The sequence below is a fragment of the Vicugna pacos genome, chromosome 15, assembly GCF_048564905.1.
Source record: "Vicugna pacos chromosome 15, VicPac4, whole genome shotgun sequence".
Taxonomy (NCBI): Eukaryota; Metazoa; Chordata; class Mammalia; order Artiodactyla; family Camelidae; genus Vicugna; species Vicugna pacos.
The window spans coordinates 14,509,497-14,528,615 of record NC_133001.1 but is presented as its reverse complement, the minus strand read 5'-3'; the positions used below and the strand labels follow the sequence as shown (position 1 = coordinate 14,528,615).

Here is a 19,119-nt window from a genome sequence, read left to right as displayed (position 1 = left end):
GAACCACTGTAATTCAAATTCTTTCCAGCTTCTCCCCAAGTACAAAATGACATGGCTGTCCCTCTCTGTGTCACATGTATCACACATTTTTGACAAAAATTAAACTAAATATAAATTAAGTGCTCAGTAAACAACAATTATTTTAATGTTACCATTATGTACCTGTAAAAAATTCTGTTAACCTTTCAAGACTCGTTTGATATTCCTTTTCCAATCAGGAAGTCTTTCCTTAGCCCTCAAACTCTGATCCTTATATCCAGCTTTGCATTATAGTTATGTATGACCTTGTGCTGTCTACTATGAAAGCTGAACACTCCTCCAAGAGAAAAACTGCTCTGTTCATTTTGCAGCACTTAACAATAAAGAAAAAGATGATGATAAATATACATTTACATTAGATCTCATAGCATCTTCATTTTAATTTGATGTATAAATCGTAACTATTTCTATGGTGTCAAGAAACATAAAAGAAAAAAACTGAAACTTCCTAGAAACTATAGAATGTTAAAGCCTTAAGGGGATAGGTGTACTCATTTGTATATATATTTATGTGACATAAGAACTAGAAGGAGGTATCTAAATGATTATATTAGGACTGAAATGTAAATACCATTTTCCACTTCATCTTTTATTTCTGGTGTTAAAAAAGCAAGAGTAACCCTACAACTGGTATCTTATTTTCTTTTTCAGTAAGAATCAAGTTTTCATTTTCTGACTGAAATAAGTCATAGAAATCAGTATGTAAAGCCTTCATTAGTGTCCCTCATCACTCCTTGATCCTCCTCTCCCCAAGGCCCTGAGTGTCCAGGAGAGAACCTTTAATTTTATGGTTCTTCATGAATTTTTTGGTCCAAGAGCCCTGTCTGTTTAAGACATTAAAGAAGTGTTAACCTAGAAAACATGTAAACCAGTAAAAGACACAGCCCTATATCACAAGAATCAGCTATCAACAAATCAGATTACTACAGCTAATAGGAAAATTAATAGTACGGTATTTGTTAAAGCAGCACCAAATTTAAAATTTTGATACATTCTCAAAGTTCTTCAGAGGTGAAAAGTCCTAGAAATTCCTATCTATATATTGCTTTAAAACAGTAATTTGGAAGTGAAATCATACAAATTCCAAATTAGCACTAAATACTAAGTTAAAAAAATAATCAAGCTGGTCTTCCCTAGTTGAGTGCTAACTCTTAAAATGGAAAAGGTACCATCAAGTGTTAAGTACATCTATTTTCTACTGCCTAGCAAACATTCACCCTTCTGGTGGTATAATGATATCTTCATTTCCTTTTTGGAAATACATACAGTTTATGTGTATCTGGTGGAGCTGACTACACCCTCAAACTCGATGGCTGGGTATATGGCTCTGTCCCAGACAATCTGAGCTTCACATTCCCTTGGCCACAAGGAAAGTGGGCCAGTATGAGCCAAAGAGATGCAGTGAGACTTCTGCTACACTTCTAGGAAAAAGATGGTTAATCTTTCTGGATACACATGAGGATTTTAGGGGCTGAAGGGACTGAAGTTATCTTTTGCTCATGTAGGGCTGGAGAATAAAGCTAACACTGAGGAAGAAGGGCTAAGAAACATATAGAAATTGAGTCTTGATCACATTATTTGAGCCTTGGGTGGAGCCATTCTTGAAACCACACCTATCCTGGACCAGTTTACATAAACCATTATAAATCCCTTCCCCCGCCCCCACCACCCCATTTACACTGGTTTGAGTAAAGTTTTCTGTCACAATAGAAAGATTCTTAACTGATACAACAACTACTTTAAGTGTTTCACCAATAGTAAATACACTAGGTCACAGAATTCAGTTCCAAAAACAAGGTAAAAACACTCTTCCTGCATAGATGATTCAAGCCTACTCTTCTTTGCAAGCACCCACCCCCCACTAAGTTCAAAGGCTTCGAAAGACTTTATACCTTCTGCCTGTCTTTACACCTTCAAACTGTCTTTACAAAGAAAAAAATTTGAGTAAGAATAAAAAACCAACAACGGAAAAAAGAAGTAACTGGGGGATGGGGGAAGCAAATCATCTATAGAAACTGTAAATAAATCTACAGAAATTGTAAACCAGATGTGCTTTTTCACTAAAGGCCTAAATGGGAGTCAGAGACTAAAGCTTATAAAAACAAGTAGATTTAACTACATCTAGAATCTAATACAAAGACATCAAAATACTAAAATCAAAGTTCTTACTCAAAAAACAGCTGATAGAATTAAAATTCAAAGAAAAACTCCTTGGGAATTTGAGATGTTAAGATTTTTGAAAACAGACAAATCCCTACATAATTTCAAAAGAGGTAATAATTAATCAAAATAAAAAATTATTGATTTTAGGAATACAACATACTATTCCGCCCTCAAGTCATTTTGAAAATTTTAGCCAAAGAGGATTTAACAGAGTAAGTAAATGACAACAACTAAAGTCACTTAAGAGTAATATAAAATTAGTACTTCCACTTTCTAGGGATTTTGGTGACTTAACTCCTAACAGCAAGGGTAGAGAAACAAATAATACACATGAAGCAAAATGGAATTAAGATGTGTATCTTTGTGCTTCTCGGATCCTACTGAAGTGAAATTTTACCTGCATATTTTAGATCTTCTACATTTTAAACACCAAGTGTGAGTGCTGGAATGAATTATGACACTCTTAGGATCACAATGAGATCATTAATTTGTAGTCTGTGTGAAAAAGGATACAATAAATTCTTAGTAGTTGAGATGAAGTAAAACAGAGTGGTTAAAGCAGTTCTGGATTCTGACTGCCTATGTTGACTCCTGGCTCTGTCATTTAATAGGTGTTAGACTTGGACCAACTTTACTGAGGCTCAGTTTCCTCCTCTGTAAACCTAAGATAATAATAAGTAATAATCTTAGCATGCATGCAGTGCTTATCATAAGTGCCAGGCATTTTTCAAATTTTTTAACTCCTTCATAGATGTTAACATTCTTAGGAAATAAATAATAATATCATCTGTTTTATAGATGAGGAAACTGAGGGCTAGATCAGTAAATTACCCAAGCTCATATAGCTAATCAGTGGTGGTAGGGCTGGCAGCTGGCATGGGAACCTGAGAAGACTTAGTTAAGAGTCTATAATGTAAACATTCAACAACACAATATTACCTACCTCAAAGAGTTCTTATGAGAATGAAACAAAATGCCTGGTACAATGTAGTAACTCAGTAAAGGATTATCATTACAGTTCTTCTCACAGTCAGTTTCTATTTACTTGAAGATTTATATTGTTAATTATTTTTAAATGATTACTTTAATATACAAATTATTTCCTCCTGAAGAGAATTGGGGGGGAGGGTGCAGTGCCGGAAATTGATTTTTATGAAGGATAATAAATCATCTTCAAAAACTTCTGTGGTCAAGTGAGGCTCCCATTAGACCCTGAGCATCAGTTACTCAAATTTGAGTTACCTTTGAGACATGCTTGGGAAGAGTTAGAAACAATTATATATACAAGTCTGGAGCTTGGGTTGGAAATATAAACTTGGAAATCTTCAACACACAGATGAAAAGAGTATGGAGTAAGAGAAGGAAACCTAAGACAGCCTTGAGGAATTAAAAACCTTAGGAGTCTGAAAGAACAGTAGCAGTTTCTGAAAGAGATAAAAAAAAAGCAACAGCATCAAGATGCTCATGTGCAGTAAACTGTGTCCCGAAAGTGAAGAAAAATGTTTCAAAAAGTAGGAAGTAGTCAACAATGTCAAATGCTGCTGAGAAGTCAGGTAAGATGAATAATGAAAAAGTGTCACTGAATTTAACTATATTGGAGGTAAGTGATCACAGCTGTTTCAAAGGAACAATACGATTTTATTTTATTTTGAACATATGTGTATATCTTTTTATCAAGAATAGCAAGCTAGCAGTTGAGATATGTTGATAATTACACTGATCTTCCTTCTTCTCCCCTCCAGCCTCCATAATACCCATCTGCTATGAGCTATACTGGTTAGCTATTCCACAATGAGACTGGTCTAGTGGAACTTTCCTGATTGCAAGCTAAGCGCCATATTAGGTTCTAAGGAGACAAGGAAAATCTTGTTCTTAAGAAACTTACATAAAACAATTCAGTGTCAATGTAACATGGTAAAAGCAGTGTCTAGGCACTATGGAAGCAAAGAACACTTGTCTCAGTTCAGGGAATAGGGGCAGACTGTTTATGTAAGAACAACACCCACTCATTCATTTTCTGAGAAACTACATACATTGTATGTTAGACCCTGAGAACACAAAAACAATAAGCTTTTAGATCTCTGTACCCACACAGCTTATGGTTGAGTGAAGTATATCCAGATATGTTAAAAGAGAAATTCTAATACAATGTGATGTGAAATAACAGAGGTGTTAACCAAATGTCAGTAAAAAGGCTGAGACATTAACCTAAACAGAGAAGCTGGAGAACATTCTATAGAAGAATAATATTCAAGATGTGCTTTGAAGGATGGAAACGACTCAGCTAGAGATGTTTATTCCAGGAAAAGGGAATAACATATGCAAAGGTTCAAAATGAATTTCATTCTGGCTTAAGCACAGTAATGAAGAGAAGCTGAGGGAGAAGCTAGAGTGGGAGGTTAGGGTCAATTATTTAAGAATCTTATAAGACAAGATAGAACTTGGAATACATCTTGTAGGGAATGGGGAACCAGAGGGAGGGGACTGACAACTCTATTTTTTTCAGATTCTCAAATTTAACAAAATAAGCCATTATTCTACCTCTCCTCCAGCCTGTCCTTTGCCTAATCTGTCTGTTTTAGTAAGTGGCACCACTATTAGCCCAGTAACTGCTCATACTAGAAACCTGGAAGTCCTTAATAACTCCTCTCTGTCATTCTCTGTATCCTGTCCATCACCATGTCCTATCATCTCATTTCTTTTTTTTTTTCTTTTTTGTGTGTGTAGGGGGCAGTTAGATTTACTTATGTGTTTATTTTTAATGGAGGTACCGGGGACTGAACCCAGGACTTTGTATATGCTAAGCACGTGCTCTATCACTGAGCTACACCTTAGCTATAACTTCCCCCCTATCATTTCACTTCTAAAAGACACTTAGCGCCTCCCCACCAGGGTCTTTGTTCATGCTGGCACAATACTATCCTGCTCTTTGCCTAGCTGGCACCTTCTCACACTTGAGATAGCAGCTTAAGTGTTAATTCCTTAGAAAGCTTTTTCTAACCACTGAATATAACACAGGATCCCCTCCTGTTATTTTCTCTCAGAGCACCTTGTTTTTGTATTTACCTGTATTTATTTGTTTTTAGTATCTATCTTCCTCTATAGTCTGTGATTTTCATTAGGAAGGAACTGTCTCATTCTGTTCTCTCACCATATATTCAATGCCTGCACAGTGCCTTCTACCTAGTAGGCATTCAAGAAATAGTTGTTTTAGGGAAAGAATTTTTAGGAAAATAACTTTGAGCAGTATGGAGGATGTGTGAGGAGGAGGAGGAGGATGTGAGGAACATGAGGAGACTAGCACCAGCAAGATCAGACAAAAGCAGTCAGGTAAAAGGAGATGAGCAGCTTACCGAAGATGGTTTAAGCTAGGATGGAGAAAAGCAGTATCTGAGAAGCGAGGCGGAACTGACAGGTTCCTGGCTAGGACATGTAGAGAGTGAAACATTAACTCTCATCAGGATTAGAGGAGGCAGAACAGATATGGAAAGAAAAAGAAAGAGATCTTTTTGACTATGGTAAGTTCAAAGAATTTGGATTAATATGTCGAGTAGGCAGTTGAAGATTTAAATGTAGTATATGGGGCAGGTGGGGAGTAAGTGGGGGTGCCCTGGGCAGGGGGAGGAATAAAAAAACTATACTACTTCCTCTCTTTTTTCCTCCTCTACAAAACCAAATCAGGATGCCAATAAGAATAATAAAAATAGCTTCTAATTTTTGAGCACCTACTTTATGCCCCACACTGTGCTGAGGGTTTTATATATTACTTCTGTTCCTTTCAAAGTATTTCAAAATGTATTTAAAGCTTTGAGAGATTAAGTAAACTGAGTCAACTCCCAAGGCGCTAGGGCTGCTATTCCACGGGGGAGGGATTTGAATGGTTTTTTTTTTTCAAATCAAAGCCTCTTTTTATTACACTACCTTTCTCTAACTTGAATAATCACCTATCAAGTTGGTTCTGAAAGGGAAAAACAGCGAAACTAAAGAAGCTGTCAGACTGAGAAAACAGGGAATGAGTCTAGGAACAAGGGTCTTCAAAATGAATAAGTTTAATGAAACTTGATGTAAAACAGTTGGGGAGAAAGACGTGGAGTTAAGATTTAAAGACCTGGCCAGAAGGAACCTCATATTATCATTGTGTTTTTATAAAACAAAATGTGGTCCACTGCATATAACAGTAGTACATCCGGACCTTGTTAAAAAGGCAGAAACTCAAGGCCCCTCCAGACTTACTGAATCAGAATATGCATCTTAACATGACCCAGATAATCTACATAATATATTAATGTCTGAGAAGCACTAGGTCTGATACCATTACAGAGACAAAAACACTAACCATGTCAAAAAACAGTTTGCAGAGCTAGAACTCAGGCCTCTTGTCCCTCAGTTTAGTATTCGTTGTGTGCCCTCCAAACAGACACAACATCACTTAGAACTTCACTAACCTGAGGTTTCTGCCACAGAAACATTTAAGAGTTGAAATGAGTTGCTCAAATTATTACTGATCATTCTGACTTGTTGCCACTCGACTTGGAATTTTAAGTATCCCCACAAATTTTCTCCAATCGTTTGTTCTTAACATCACAACATATCTTAGACCATTTGGGCTGCTGTAACAGAATATCATAGACCAGATGGCTTATCAACAGATTTATTTCTCACAGTTTTGGAGACCGGGAAGTCCAAGACCAAGGCAATGGCAGATCTGGTGTCAGGTGAGGGCCCACTTCTTGATTCACAGATTGTCATCTTTTTGTTCTGTCTTCACATGACAGATGAGGCAATGGATCTCTCTGGGGTCATTCATAAGGTCACTGATCTCATTCATGAGGGCCCTGGTGACCTAATTGCTTCCCAAAGGCCTTACCTCCAAATACCATCATGTTGGAGATGAAGTTTTAACGTATGAATTTTGGGGGAACACAAACATTTAGTCTATAGTACTATGTGAAACATTAACATGCTATCCCTGACCAAAAAGAATTCTCAGATTTGCAAAGTAAGTTTCAACCCTGAACACTTGCATAAAAAGACAGTAAAGACTCAAAAAGAAGAGACTTCTCACAGACAAATCGTTTAAGTCATGGAGTCATAGAGCGGGAAGAGACCTTACAAGGTTGAGATGACAGGTGGATTTCATCTAGACTGCCAACCATATAGCTGCTGACAGTGCCATCCCAAAAAGAAGTCTAAAGCTGGTTTAGGGTCAGTCATTAGCTATATCCGCCATGAGTTTTGATTTCAAAGAGAACTCTCATAAAGTTGCTGAACTTCCTCGTAAAGAAAAGGAAACTAAGGCTCAGTGAGGTTAAGTGAAATATATGAGGTACATCCTAAATAAATGGACCAAAACTCTATATCTCTTGACTTCTAGTATAGTGGTTTTTATCTTGCATCATCCTGCTTCTTTCTGGTACATTTATTCAATGATAACAATTAAAGAATCCTTTTCAGGTAATGGATAATAAAAAAACCCAATTAACATGTAACTGGGAATAAACAAGTCCTGAGAATGTACAAGTCATATAATAAACACTTACATATAAGTACATTCAAAGATTTAAATGAAGTCCACAACCTCTAAGTTGTATCATTGTAATCAATGAATGATCTCTGACTCAGCTTGTTTTCTGACAATTTTACTTCATGGTGAGTTTTTCCATGTGACAATTCTTCTTTAGAGTTTAGCCATGATGACTCAGGGTACCTAGATGCTATGAAGGAGCTTTCAATTTAAGACGTAGGAGGAGAATGAGGGGGCATACTGAATCATTAGCAGCCTACTTAGTTTTGAAACCTAGCAAATCCTTTTTGGAAGCCATTTTAAAGACAACTTTAGGAGGCAAATTCTGGCTAAGGTCTTAAAAGACTGGTGTTTAAGAGCTGAACTATATGCAAATAAAGTGGCAAGCCATTTCTAACAGATACAATCAAGGAGCTTCAGCAAAATGTGGTATTTTTTTTGTTAAGTGTTAGTGATGAATTTTTTAAAAAAGGTCTGGCATAACTGAAGTCACAGATCTGCTCTGTGTTGTATAGCTTAATAGTCTCACCTCAAAATTCATTACTCCTTCAGTGAGCTGATAGGACTAATTTACAGACTGAATCATCCCATTTTAAAGGAAAATTACAGCAATAAGTAAATTTTAAAAGCTTTCAGATACATGAAGTCTGTCTATAGGACTGTGGTTTCTAATTAGGAGCAGCCAATACTTTATTCAAGACTCATATTTCACATGCTGTCTCATGAAAAACTTAACTAGTTTTGTAATTTGTATGTTTTGGTCCTCTGGTAAATTTAAAGTATGGTAGTGAGAAACAATTCAAAGAAAAATCCACTACATTAACTGTAGTCTAAAATCAAAGAAAATCAGCTTTTAGTGTTTCCAGTACATGCAGTTCATTAAATCTGGCATAAACCCAGAGGAACATGAAGTACTGTGGATAGTATCTGCCAAGAACCAGGAATATAACACTAAGGTTTTGAAGAACTATACATCTCCAATTGTTTTCACTTACTGTGAAAAAATAAAATTAAGCTTAACTGTGCCTTTTGAAGATTAAGCCAATTGACATGTTGAACACTACAGCTAGCAAAAAATCAGGGCCAGTCATCTCTTAATTCACTCCATGGAAAGAAGTTATAAATGACTCTACCACATTACTGAACTTTTTATCCTTTCCTCTTGACTGTCAAAAAGTAGCTCAACTAAAGTCCAGACACAGTTTTTACCCAAGGCCATTTATGATTAACTACTATTACAGTGATGATGAAGTCCCCGATTGTTTGACATTTTCAGAAAAGACAACAACATACACCAAGAGTGAAAACAGCTGAAAATAGCTTTTAAAATTCCACTACACTAGTTTAGGTATAAGTTCTAGATGGATGTAGGATTAACTTAAGAGGCTTTCAAATCAATGAGTTTATTACTATTTCCTATATTACTCAATTCAAAAAGTATTGCATCCCGTTGGTTAGTTACCACTTAGTGTCTAGCTGATGGAATATAACACTCTCCACCAGAACACACACCAAAAAAAAAAAAAAAAAAAAGAGGGCAAGAAAAGAGAATAAAAAGAAGCTAAGTAGGTAAGACACAAATAGAAAATTATACTTGCTACCTACATGTCACTTTAGGCCCTTAATTCATTCCAGGAGCACTTTATCTATACAAAAAATGGCAGACAAATGTAAAAAACATTGTAGAAGAGCAATGGGCACTACCAAAGCTGGCAAAGGAAGATAAACAGAGCTAGTGGTGGAGTGATGGAGAGATGAAAGTGAGAGAGAGATGAAGTGAGAGACAGGGACATGGAATATGAGTTATCTGCAACACACAAGGTAAAAGGAATCTGATGCTGCAAACATCTACAGAGCCTAAGTAATAACCTGAATTTCCAAATAATTCTTAACTCTTGTTAATCATTATCATCATCATTATTATTATTAATTCCAAAATGAAATATAGGTTTTATCATGGTCAAAATGTTTAAGTCAACATGAATGTCCCTTATGCAAAGCAACCTTTTCCCCCCTTGCAATGGAAGCTGTAATATCATTACTATCCTTCACTTTGTAAGTTTGTGTCTTAGCTCATTAGGTCACAGACACGTAGATCCAAGTTACAAGAATTATTTACTCATGGTCATGTTTACTATTTTGCGAGAGCCAGTTTTTATTTTCTTTCCTTTTCTTGCTCCCTCTCCTCTCCCTCTTTCTCCTCCATCATAGGTTATTTATTCATTCCACAAAAATAGAAATGAAAAACAGATTCATAATCCTACCAACAAATCGAAAGACTGAAAGCTATTTCTAAATTGAGCCACACATCAGCATGACCACCATCTTAGAATTTCAAAGTCCTTTCTGAAAAACTACCACCATTATATTTTATAGATGAATCAAAGATAGCTTGTTAAAGACTTTCAGAAGTAACAGAAAGCCCAGAAATTAAACTTAGGCTCTGTGTTCCATGCTAACGGATTAATGTTTAAAACACATTAAATACTCCAGCCTATCAGCTTAATCCTGATAGTATATGCAGTATATGAAGAAAGGGTCTGGCTATCTATCTATCCACCTATAGGATAAAAACTTTGAGTGAATTGAAGACTACATTCCTAACAATTTTCTGAAAAAATGCTTAAAACAGAAGCTTTGTTAAAGTATTCCTTATACAGTTTTATATTATATGCTTAGTGGTCACTTTTTGCAATTTATTATATAATAAAATCTCACACATTCTACTTAATCCCATTAAATTCTACATATTATTGGTTGAAGAAAATATTGTGCCCTCCATTATGCATAATTAACTAGAAAAAGAATGTTTTCTTTATTCAATCTTATCAATAGAGTAAAAATCATTGAAATAAGTTTAGTTTCTCAGGTTGGAAAACTTATTCCTATAAAAAATTAACTAGTATAAAATTCAAAACTAGTAATCTCTACATGTATATTGTCCTATAAGCAGAAGGTTTTTTGAAAAAAATCCATATTTATGGAGGGGTTTTGGGGGGACTTTCAAACATTTGGAGGATGAGATTTCATTTTTCTTTAATTTTAATAAAGATTTTAAAAGAGTTCTTTGTGGGAAATCAGCATGTTCTTGAAACAACTGCTAATCTGAGGACTGACGCATGAATACAAGACGACTTGAAAGCCAGACTCCTCTCCAACTAAATGTGTGTTAGTCTTTCAGTTCCCAAGTGTATGCCATAGCAACAAGAAAGTTATACAATTTCATTATATTATAAATGCCATCTCTTCAGTCTTGAATGCATGACACAAATGAAACTTATCTGCAATGACTGTTTTGAGTACTTAAGTATTAGGAAATGTACATGGTCTTCTATGTCCATGTGTATGTGTTTTAATGTATAAGACAGAACTTAAATATCCAAATAAGTATGGTCTCTTCCATATTAAGTCACTCTCATAAATTATATCCTTATTCTAAATGGTGCAACAGTTGTCCAGAACATTATTAAAACTCCTTTTTAGTCTACAGGTGGATCTGATTTTTAAAAACAGTAATTGCCTTCTCAGAGTGGATCTGACTTTTAGAAATAGCCTGAAGTTATTTACTATTTTCTTTCTGTCAAAATTCTTAGTCATATCTGATAAATAAAATGAGATATCACGTGGCTAATACCCTCTTTTTCCTTAAAAGCAAGGAGCAAATAGAAAATAATGAGCTATTTTCATGTGTGGCTCTAAAACTGGCTTAGAAGGCAATTAAAAAAAATTCCAAATTAAGTAATTGCTGAAATAAGTGTAGTTTCCAGGGTGACTAAAGTAGAAGACTTATTTTAGATAAATGTATAAAATAAATATTCTTACTTTAAAGGAAAGACAGGCAACCAGGTTCTATACAATCTGGTCTCCTCTACCTTCCCTTTATCTTTCTGACTACCTCCTGCTAGTCTCTCTCACCCAGACACACTGGCTTCTTGCAGTTCCTTGCATTTCAATCAAGCTCTGATCTCAGGGCCACTGTACTTGCTATTCCCTCTGCCTGGAATGTCCTGCCTCAAGATTACCCGCAAGGCTTACTCCCTCACCTCCTTCAGGTCTTTACTCAAGTATCTATCACCTTCTCAGTCAGTCTTTTCTGCATCCTCTTCCTATCCCATTACTGACACCCCACAGATTCCTTCTTCCCCTTCTCTGCTTTATCTCTGTATGTGTGTAAAACTGTTAATTATAGAAATTTGCAAACATATAAAAAAGTAGAGAGACTGTAAGAAATCTCATGGATCCATTACCTACTTTCAACGATTTTCAGTATGTGGCCAATATTGTTTCATCTTTGCTCCTCTCCTCTTCAAAGTATTTCACATAACCCAGGTATCATATTTTACTCCATAAATACATTATATCTCCAAAAGGTAAGGACTCTTGTTTAAAAAACATAATACATGATCACACACTCCAAAATCAACAATGCCTTTTTATCAAATATTCCATCAATGTCCAAATCTCCCCAATTTTTCATCAATGTCTTTTCATAGTTAATTTGCTCAAAGCAGGATAAGGTCCATACAATGCATCTGGTGGTGGATATGCCCCTTTAGTTGCTTTTAATCTTATATTCCCCCTCCCTCTCTTATTTCTTGCAAAAAATAGGTCATCTGTGATTAAAACACAAAATATTTTACTTGTTTTATTGCCTGTGTCTTGTTATTAGAATGTAAATACCATAAAGGAGAGAGTTTAGTCTGGATGATATTAGCATCTAAACCAGCCTGAAAACATAAAAGGCATTAATACTAAATGAGTATTTGGTACTCATGCCAAAAGCCCACTCCCCAACCAACAACAGAAATTGCTAATCACAGCACTCTTTCCTGCTGAGTCTGAACCAGGGCTCCCAGTTTTCCAAACGTAACACTCCAAGTAGTCACTTTCAGGCAATCAGATTTGATACCCAAGGTGAAATCTATTGGCTATACATCCTTGCTCTAGCCCCCTTCAAAGTAAGAAGTAAGTACACATCTATCTCTAAAATAGATTCAACATACCTTGTATGTTGAAATTTAGCTAAAGTTTAGCATAATAAATCTGACTATTTGATTGACTATATTTCTTGTCAAGTATGTATAACATTTCTTACCTTATTTTAGACAATTTAGGGGAAAAAGCAAATTGTAGCCAAAAAATTAACAGAAAAAGAAACTGTGGAACATGGTGGGAAACTGGGGGCACTACATATTTTCAGAACTAACAACATCCCAAGAGGTTCATTATAAAATAAAAATCAGCGATAAATTCTTTGAAAAGGAAGTAAATTACATGTGTATTCCATTAAAAACTATTTTTTAAACTACATGAATGGTCAAGATTAACGGGAATGACAAATGTCAGGATTTTCTCATTTATAGGCAGCAGCAACATATTCTATTTTTCTGTAAATGGTATTTTGAGGTGCAAAAAAGTATTTTAGGGGTGATAAAAGGAGTACTATCTAAAACTATTTCTCTCAAGTGGAGTTCATTGTGGCAAAAAATATCTAAGACATCATGTACAACATTCTGAAAAAATAATCAGGTCTTCTCAGACTTGTTTACAATTCACTTCTCTTAAATTACCTGATGAAGCTCTTTTCCTCTTAAGTTTACTTCTAAAGGAAGCTATGCTAATTGAAAGGCTCCAACTAGATGTTCATATGTTTCATTTACTTCTATTTAAAAATCAGAAATCTCCTGACATTCACTCAAGAAATATTGTGCTTTCTCTTTCTTACTTTCAAATTCATTCAACAACAACAAAAAAACAACAAAAATAGTAGGACCTACTAAGTGCCAACTATTTTCAACTTTTGGAAAGAACAATTATTAGAAGTGGTCTTTCAAGAGAACGTAAAAATAGCTAGTGGTATAACTTGAAATTATATCTAACTCTGTGTCCATTACTTCTTGTTCTGAGGTTCCCACACATTAGTCTGGGGGAAATTGTTCTCTGGCAGAGGTCAAACTTAAAAGAAAAAACAATAACCTCCCCAATACCACATGTGTAAAGCAAATCTCCAACAACCAAAATCCCTTGAAAGAATGATTTCTATTTACTTTTTCTGCGTGATGTATTTAGAGGGAATCTGGGAAAGATGGCTAGAGATCTATAAACAGAAAGTGCTAAGTGGAATTCACTGTTTATAGAGTTTAGCTAGAATTTTGTCCCCTGTGTAATGTTGCCAGGAATCTGTAATACTGTACTCTTTAAAAACATCTTCAGTACGTTTCGTTCATTCTATCAATTTTCTTCCTTCTTTCTATTGGCTTTTAAATTTGTCTTACTCTCCTCAGTTAAAAAACATAAATGTAACTTTACAGAATAACTTTTCCAAAGAAATGCTTAGAATCATCTCTCAGTGCCATTGTGTATGTGTCATTATGTTTTCAGATATGCAGTTAAAATAGACATAATAAAATAATCCATATAAGCCTGTGTGATTTAATAAATATGAGAAGAGGTCTATATAGATGTCCCACAGTAAATGTATGTATGTGAGACTGTTAGAAAGGTAGTTTTCAATTCCAAATCCTCCAGCTGAAAATCTCTATCAGGTACAGAAGTTTCTGTCTGAAAACAGTTGCTCACAAAGCAGTATTACTATAGTCCTTAACATCTGACCTAGTGGACAATCACCATAAGGTATATTCTGAATTGACAGACCTCAACATACTGGTGACACTTTGACAACCTCAAAGGACGCTGAAACAAAGTCGGATGGAAACATATTTAAGCCTCCCCTTGAAACTTGGTTCAGCAGCATTCAGCAGTACCTGCCCTGTCCTTTCTGCCTTTTTCAGTTATTTCCTTTAAGGGATCCCAAAGAAACTAGGAAATCTGCAATGCCAGTTTTTGACAGTCAACACTAATTTCTGCCTTTGGACTCCAGTGACTGAGCAGACAGTGCGTTAGTAGATTCCTTAAAGTACAAATGCCTCTGGTAAATCTGGTTTGTAAATGCTACAGAAAAAGTTCAATATAACCAACTGTAAGGTCACTTAAATGCAATTTTAAGGAGAGCACAGATATCTCCCCTCTCCCCCACAAATCTGCCACTGAGGCATAATTCCCAGCTCACTTCTTTTTTTCCCAAGTCAATAAACACTACTATTATTACATTACAGCATTTCTTTAACACTACTAAAAACCTAGGTGAGTTTTCTCTTTAAAAATCCTTATATTTATTAGATGAAGCATTATAACCACTTTATTAGGTACAACTTTCCATACACTTAACTGTTCTATTTTTCAACTGTTCGCTTTAAACTCAAGATTTCTTTTAACATACTATAGAAAGGGGATAGGTTAGAGGGTTGAGGGAAAAAAATCAAAATAACAAATATCTTTTTCTTTTTGATATAATCACCAGAATCTAAAATCTGGGGGTGGCTCTAAAATACAAAATTAAATTCAAGAGAATTTAAGATAATTGAAAGTACTGTTACTGCAGTTCTGACCATTATTCACCTCAGGAAACAGCTAGTAGAAATGATGCTTGATTTAAATTTTTAGTACCTTCTAGTTTGGTTCAACTACCAAAATAAACAAACTTGTCCTCAGAATTAAGTATTTTACTCCAGAAGAAGTTGTTGGTGTGAATTTTTTTAAAAAAGGAATTCATATGCTGTATTTGCACAAGGGCAATGTTTTGAGAGATGTAAATCTGATCACTCTGAGAAAACATTTTCTGTGTTAGTTATAAAGAAAACGTCATAAACTGAAACAGAAAAACTTAAGAAACTGAACCTCCTCCACAACTCAAAACTTTAAATTTACACTACTATGCAAACTAAAAAAAAAGAGAAAGAAAAAAAACCAACAAAAAACTCTTAAAGTTTCTCCTCAGTTATAGAATACATATTCAATGTAGAAAAGGACAAAGCCAGTTCTGAAACAAAAGATCAGCTGCTATGAGAACAAAACAACATTTTACAGAGCAAGAGAAGTACACAAGCCTTTGAACCAAAACAAACAGATGACCTTTTTGTTTAATGCTTCAGTTCTTAGCACAACCAGCGCCTTATGGATAGTGTTCACTCAATTATTTGATGACTAAACGATAGGAGGACTGTTGGTGCTATTAAAACCAAGACACATTTCTTTGTGTGTTGAGTTTAAAATCTGTTAAACCTACATTAAAAAATCTCTATCTCCCCCACCCCCATCATGGCTTTCTTGCCTCCTACGAGACCTGCAGGTACAAAAATAAAAGTAGATGAGTGAGGTGAGTTTATGATGTACAGTATTTTCCCCACTCGGAACATTTTTCAAGAGTCCTTTGAGGTTTTAAGATTCAAACACTATGTAATAAGAGTTATTATTTGAACTACCTAACAATTACCCAGACTTCTTTTAGACTTCAGTTAACCTGTAAGTAAAATGAGCATCTTTAACTTTTCCACGGGGCACTGTAGAACAAGTTCTTACTCATAAATGCTTTCAGATCCTCAGACACCAGGCGCGGTGGTAGATCATGCATATCCATCAATTAGAGAGCTCCTCTGGACCTCAGTTTACCCACTTACGGAAGCTGGTGTATTAACTTGTTTCGTAGGGGCCCCGGAGGTGTAATTAATTAATGTTTTTAAGTGCTGTGAGATTCAGAGATGAAAGGAAACGCGAGGGACACGCAGAGATGATGACAATAATCACAACAATAAAAAGAATGACTAAGTTGGAAGTCTGTGTTACGTAAGGAAGGAAAAAGAAGTTATCAGATTCGCACAAACAAAAGAAAAGCCCACCGCCCCCTTTGTTTCTCTTTCATTTCTGTCTTGCTCCCCGCCCCCGCGGGTCTCCTCTCCGGCAGCTGGCGGCCGGACGCCGGGCGAGGGGCACGGGGCTCGGGGCTCGGGGCTCGGACTTGGCTGCCGCGCGCCCGCTCTCAGGCGGAGGGGGAGGGCGCGCCGGGCCGGCTCCTGACAAAGGCGCTTCCTCCTGAGAGGGCGCGGGATGCAGGCGCCGCAAACTCAGCTCCCGGCCGCCTCCGGCGCGGGGGCGCGCAGGCTGGCGGGGAGAGGCGGCCGGCCGCCCGGGAAGCCTCCGAGGAAGTTGCGCGCCCGCCTGGCCCGTGACCCTCGGTGGCCCCGCCGCGACCCCTCCCGTGGCGCGCTGCGGCCACACTCACCGGACAATTGCTGGTGGCCGGAATCCCAGCACGGCCCCGAGGCGTGGAGCGAGGGGGTGAAGTGTGCGTGCGCGGGGAGCGCGAGCAGACAGCCCGGCGTTCCACCGCCGCCTTCCTCACCAGCAGGCAGAGCCCGGTGAGGGGAAGTTGGCCACGGAGCCGAGCACTGAGGAACCGCGGGCTGCGGGAGAGCCGCGGGGCCCGCTTTGTGATGCGCTCCCGGAGGACTCGAGGCAAATCCGAACGCGCCGCGCGGCTGGTGCTGCTGCTGGAGGCGGCGGCGGCGGCGGCGCCCCCCGACGGTCCCTCCGCCTCACACCGCCTCTGGGTCACTGACACACACTCCGAGGGAGGGGAGGAGACTAGCTGGAGGGCGGGGCCGGAGGGAGGGGACGGGGCAGGGCCACAGCGGGAGGCGGCGTCGCGGCGCCGAGTGGTCTCTTGGGAGTTGTAGTTCTTCCACCAGAGAAAAGAAGGGATGCATTGTTGAGGCCGCGTCCCGCTCGCTCTGCACTGCGCATGCTCGGGGGGAGAGGTTCGTCCCCACTGTTACTATGGTCACCGACACACCGAGGAAGGGAACGTGTTCAGTGCTGCTGGTGACTGAACAAGGCCCTCCTTGTATTATGGATCCTGCTCTTAGCTAGTCCTTCTTCCTTCGCTCCACCCCCAACTTCTAGCCTTACCACTCACAAGTGCCCAGTGAAATCTGACTTCTTCACCATATCTCGGTCTTCCCTGTTGCTTAATTTTATCCCATAAATTTCAAATCACAAATACCCACATCCCTCCCTTCCTTTATGCCTTAAATTCAAAGGTTTTTTTTTGTATTCGTTTTTGTTTTTTAACCTAAAACTTGTAAAAATATAGTTGCTTTCAATAAGTTAACATAGGTTGTAAAACTGTTAGGAATATCACCACTATCAGATTCCCCTAGTTAATTTCTTCATTCAATTAGTCACGTCTAACTTTAAGGCCAGCAAAGGTAAAGTTCGGGATTAAGATCACTTATCTTACTTGATCGGTGCAAAATAATCCAGATTTTTAAATTTTAAGGCCTACAATGTTTAAGAAATACAAATTTCTTAAAAGTATAAGTCCAAAAGATAAATGGAAAGTTGAGAACTGTTTACTGTATACACACTGGCAAATGTTCATTTGGCAATGAGAGAAGTCTGAACCAAGGTCTGAGTATGCTGTTGGGCTGGTCAGCTAAGTCTACACCCATACAGAGCACCCAGGTGTGAACAGGTGGTGCAGAAGGGTGGTGAAAGGCAGGACATGTTATTGGATCCTCAGAGGACTAAAGGCAGCGTGTCCCAACCTCTTTTGTTTTCCTTCTCAGCCTATCTAGAACCCCATACTCAGGAAGAAAAAGATTAATGTTGAGAAATCAGAAACACAGGAAAAGTTGAGGTTTCAGACACAGAGTTTCAAGATCAACGAGCCTTATGTTTGCAGACCACATAATTATTCATTCAAAAATCATTTATTGAGTATAAGATGTCTCAGGCACTTTTATTAGTTCTCAGAAATAGAGATACAAGAATGTAAAAGAAATTTATTGTTTCAAAGTGTTTACTGTGCAGAGGTGGAGACAGGTAAATAAACAGACTCGGTGTGATAAATACCTTAATAGGAATGTAAACCAGGTGCTTTGACACACAGCTCCTCCAGACTCAGGCGAGGTCAGGAAATGCTTCGAAGAATATTTAAACTTGATGATGACTAGGAGTTAGTGTGTCTGTGTGCTTTGGTGGTGGAAGGACAAGAGGGAAGTTAGTGAGAGCACTGGGGGCAGGAGTGGAGGGCAGCAAGAGCAAAGAGGTATAAGACCAAAGAGTTCAGCATTGCTTGTGGCAGGATGGGGTTGAAGGGAGTGGCAATAAGAGGCACGAAAAGATAAAGGAGACAGATCATGAAGGCTCTTGTACAATTGCTAAGGGATGCAGACTCTTTTAGAAGCAATGGAAAACCATGCCACAATTGGAAGCAGATGAAATTTTGATAAGATATGCGCTTTAGAAATGCATTTCATTTAAAAAAAGATGAGAGCCTGAACTGGCACTGGCAGTGGCAAGAGACAGAACTGAGAGAAATCAGACACATTTAAGGAATAGAATTAATAGAACCTAGAGAGTAATTTACCTGTGTTTGAGGGTGAAGGGTGAAAGAAGGTTATCAATTATGATGCTTTGGGTTGCAAGCAGCAAAAAACCCAACTCTAACTGGCTTAACCAATAAACCAATATTGACCTGTCTAGATAGAAAGTCC

General features: G+C 37.6%; 1 protein-coding gene across 3 annotated transcripts in view; it reads right to left on the bottom strand.

The window, feature by feature from the left end:
• PELI1 (pellino E3 ubiquitin protein ligase 1) overlaps positions 1 to 19,119 on the bottom strand; it is a 135,922-nt gene that overhangs the window by 31,949 nt on the left and 84,854 nt on the right. Inside the window, exon 1 of one of the 3 annotated variants that reach the window (XM_072937645.1) lies at positions 16,845 to 17,661. The exons of the other annotated variants lie outside the window; for them this stretch is intronic. The gene's annotated coding sequence lies outside the window, so the exon portion shown is untranslated. Of the gene's footprint in view, positions 1 to 16,844; positions 17,662 to 19,119 lie in introns of those variants that run through there. 3 annotated transcript variants of the gene reach the window in all.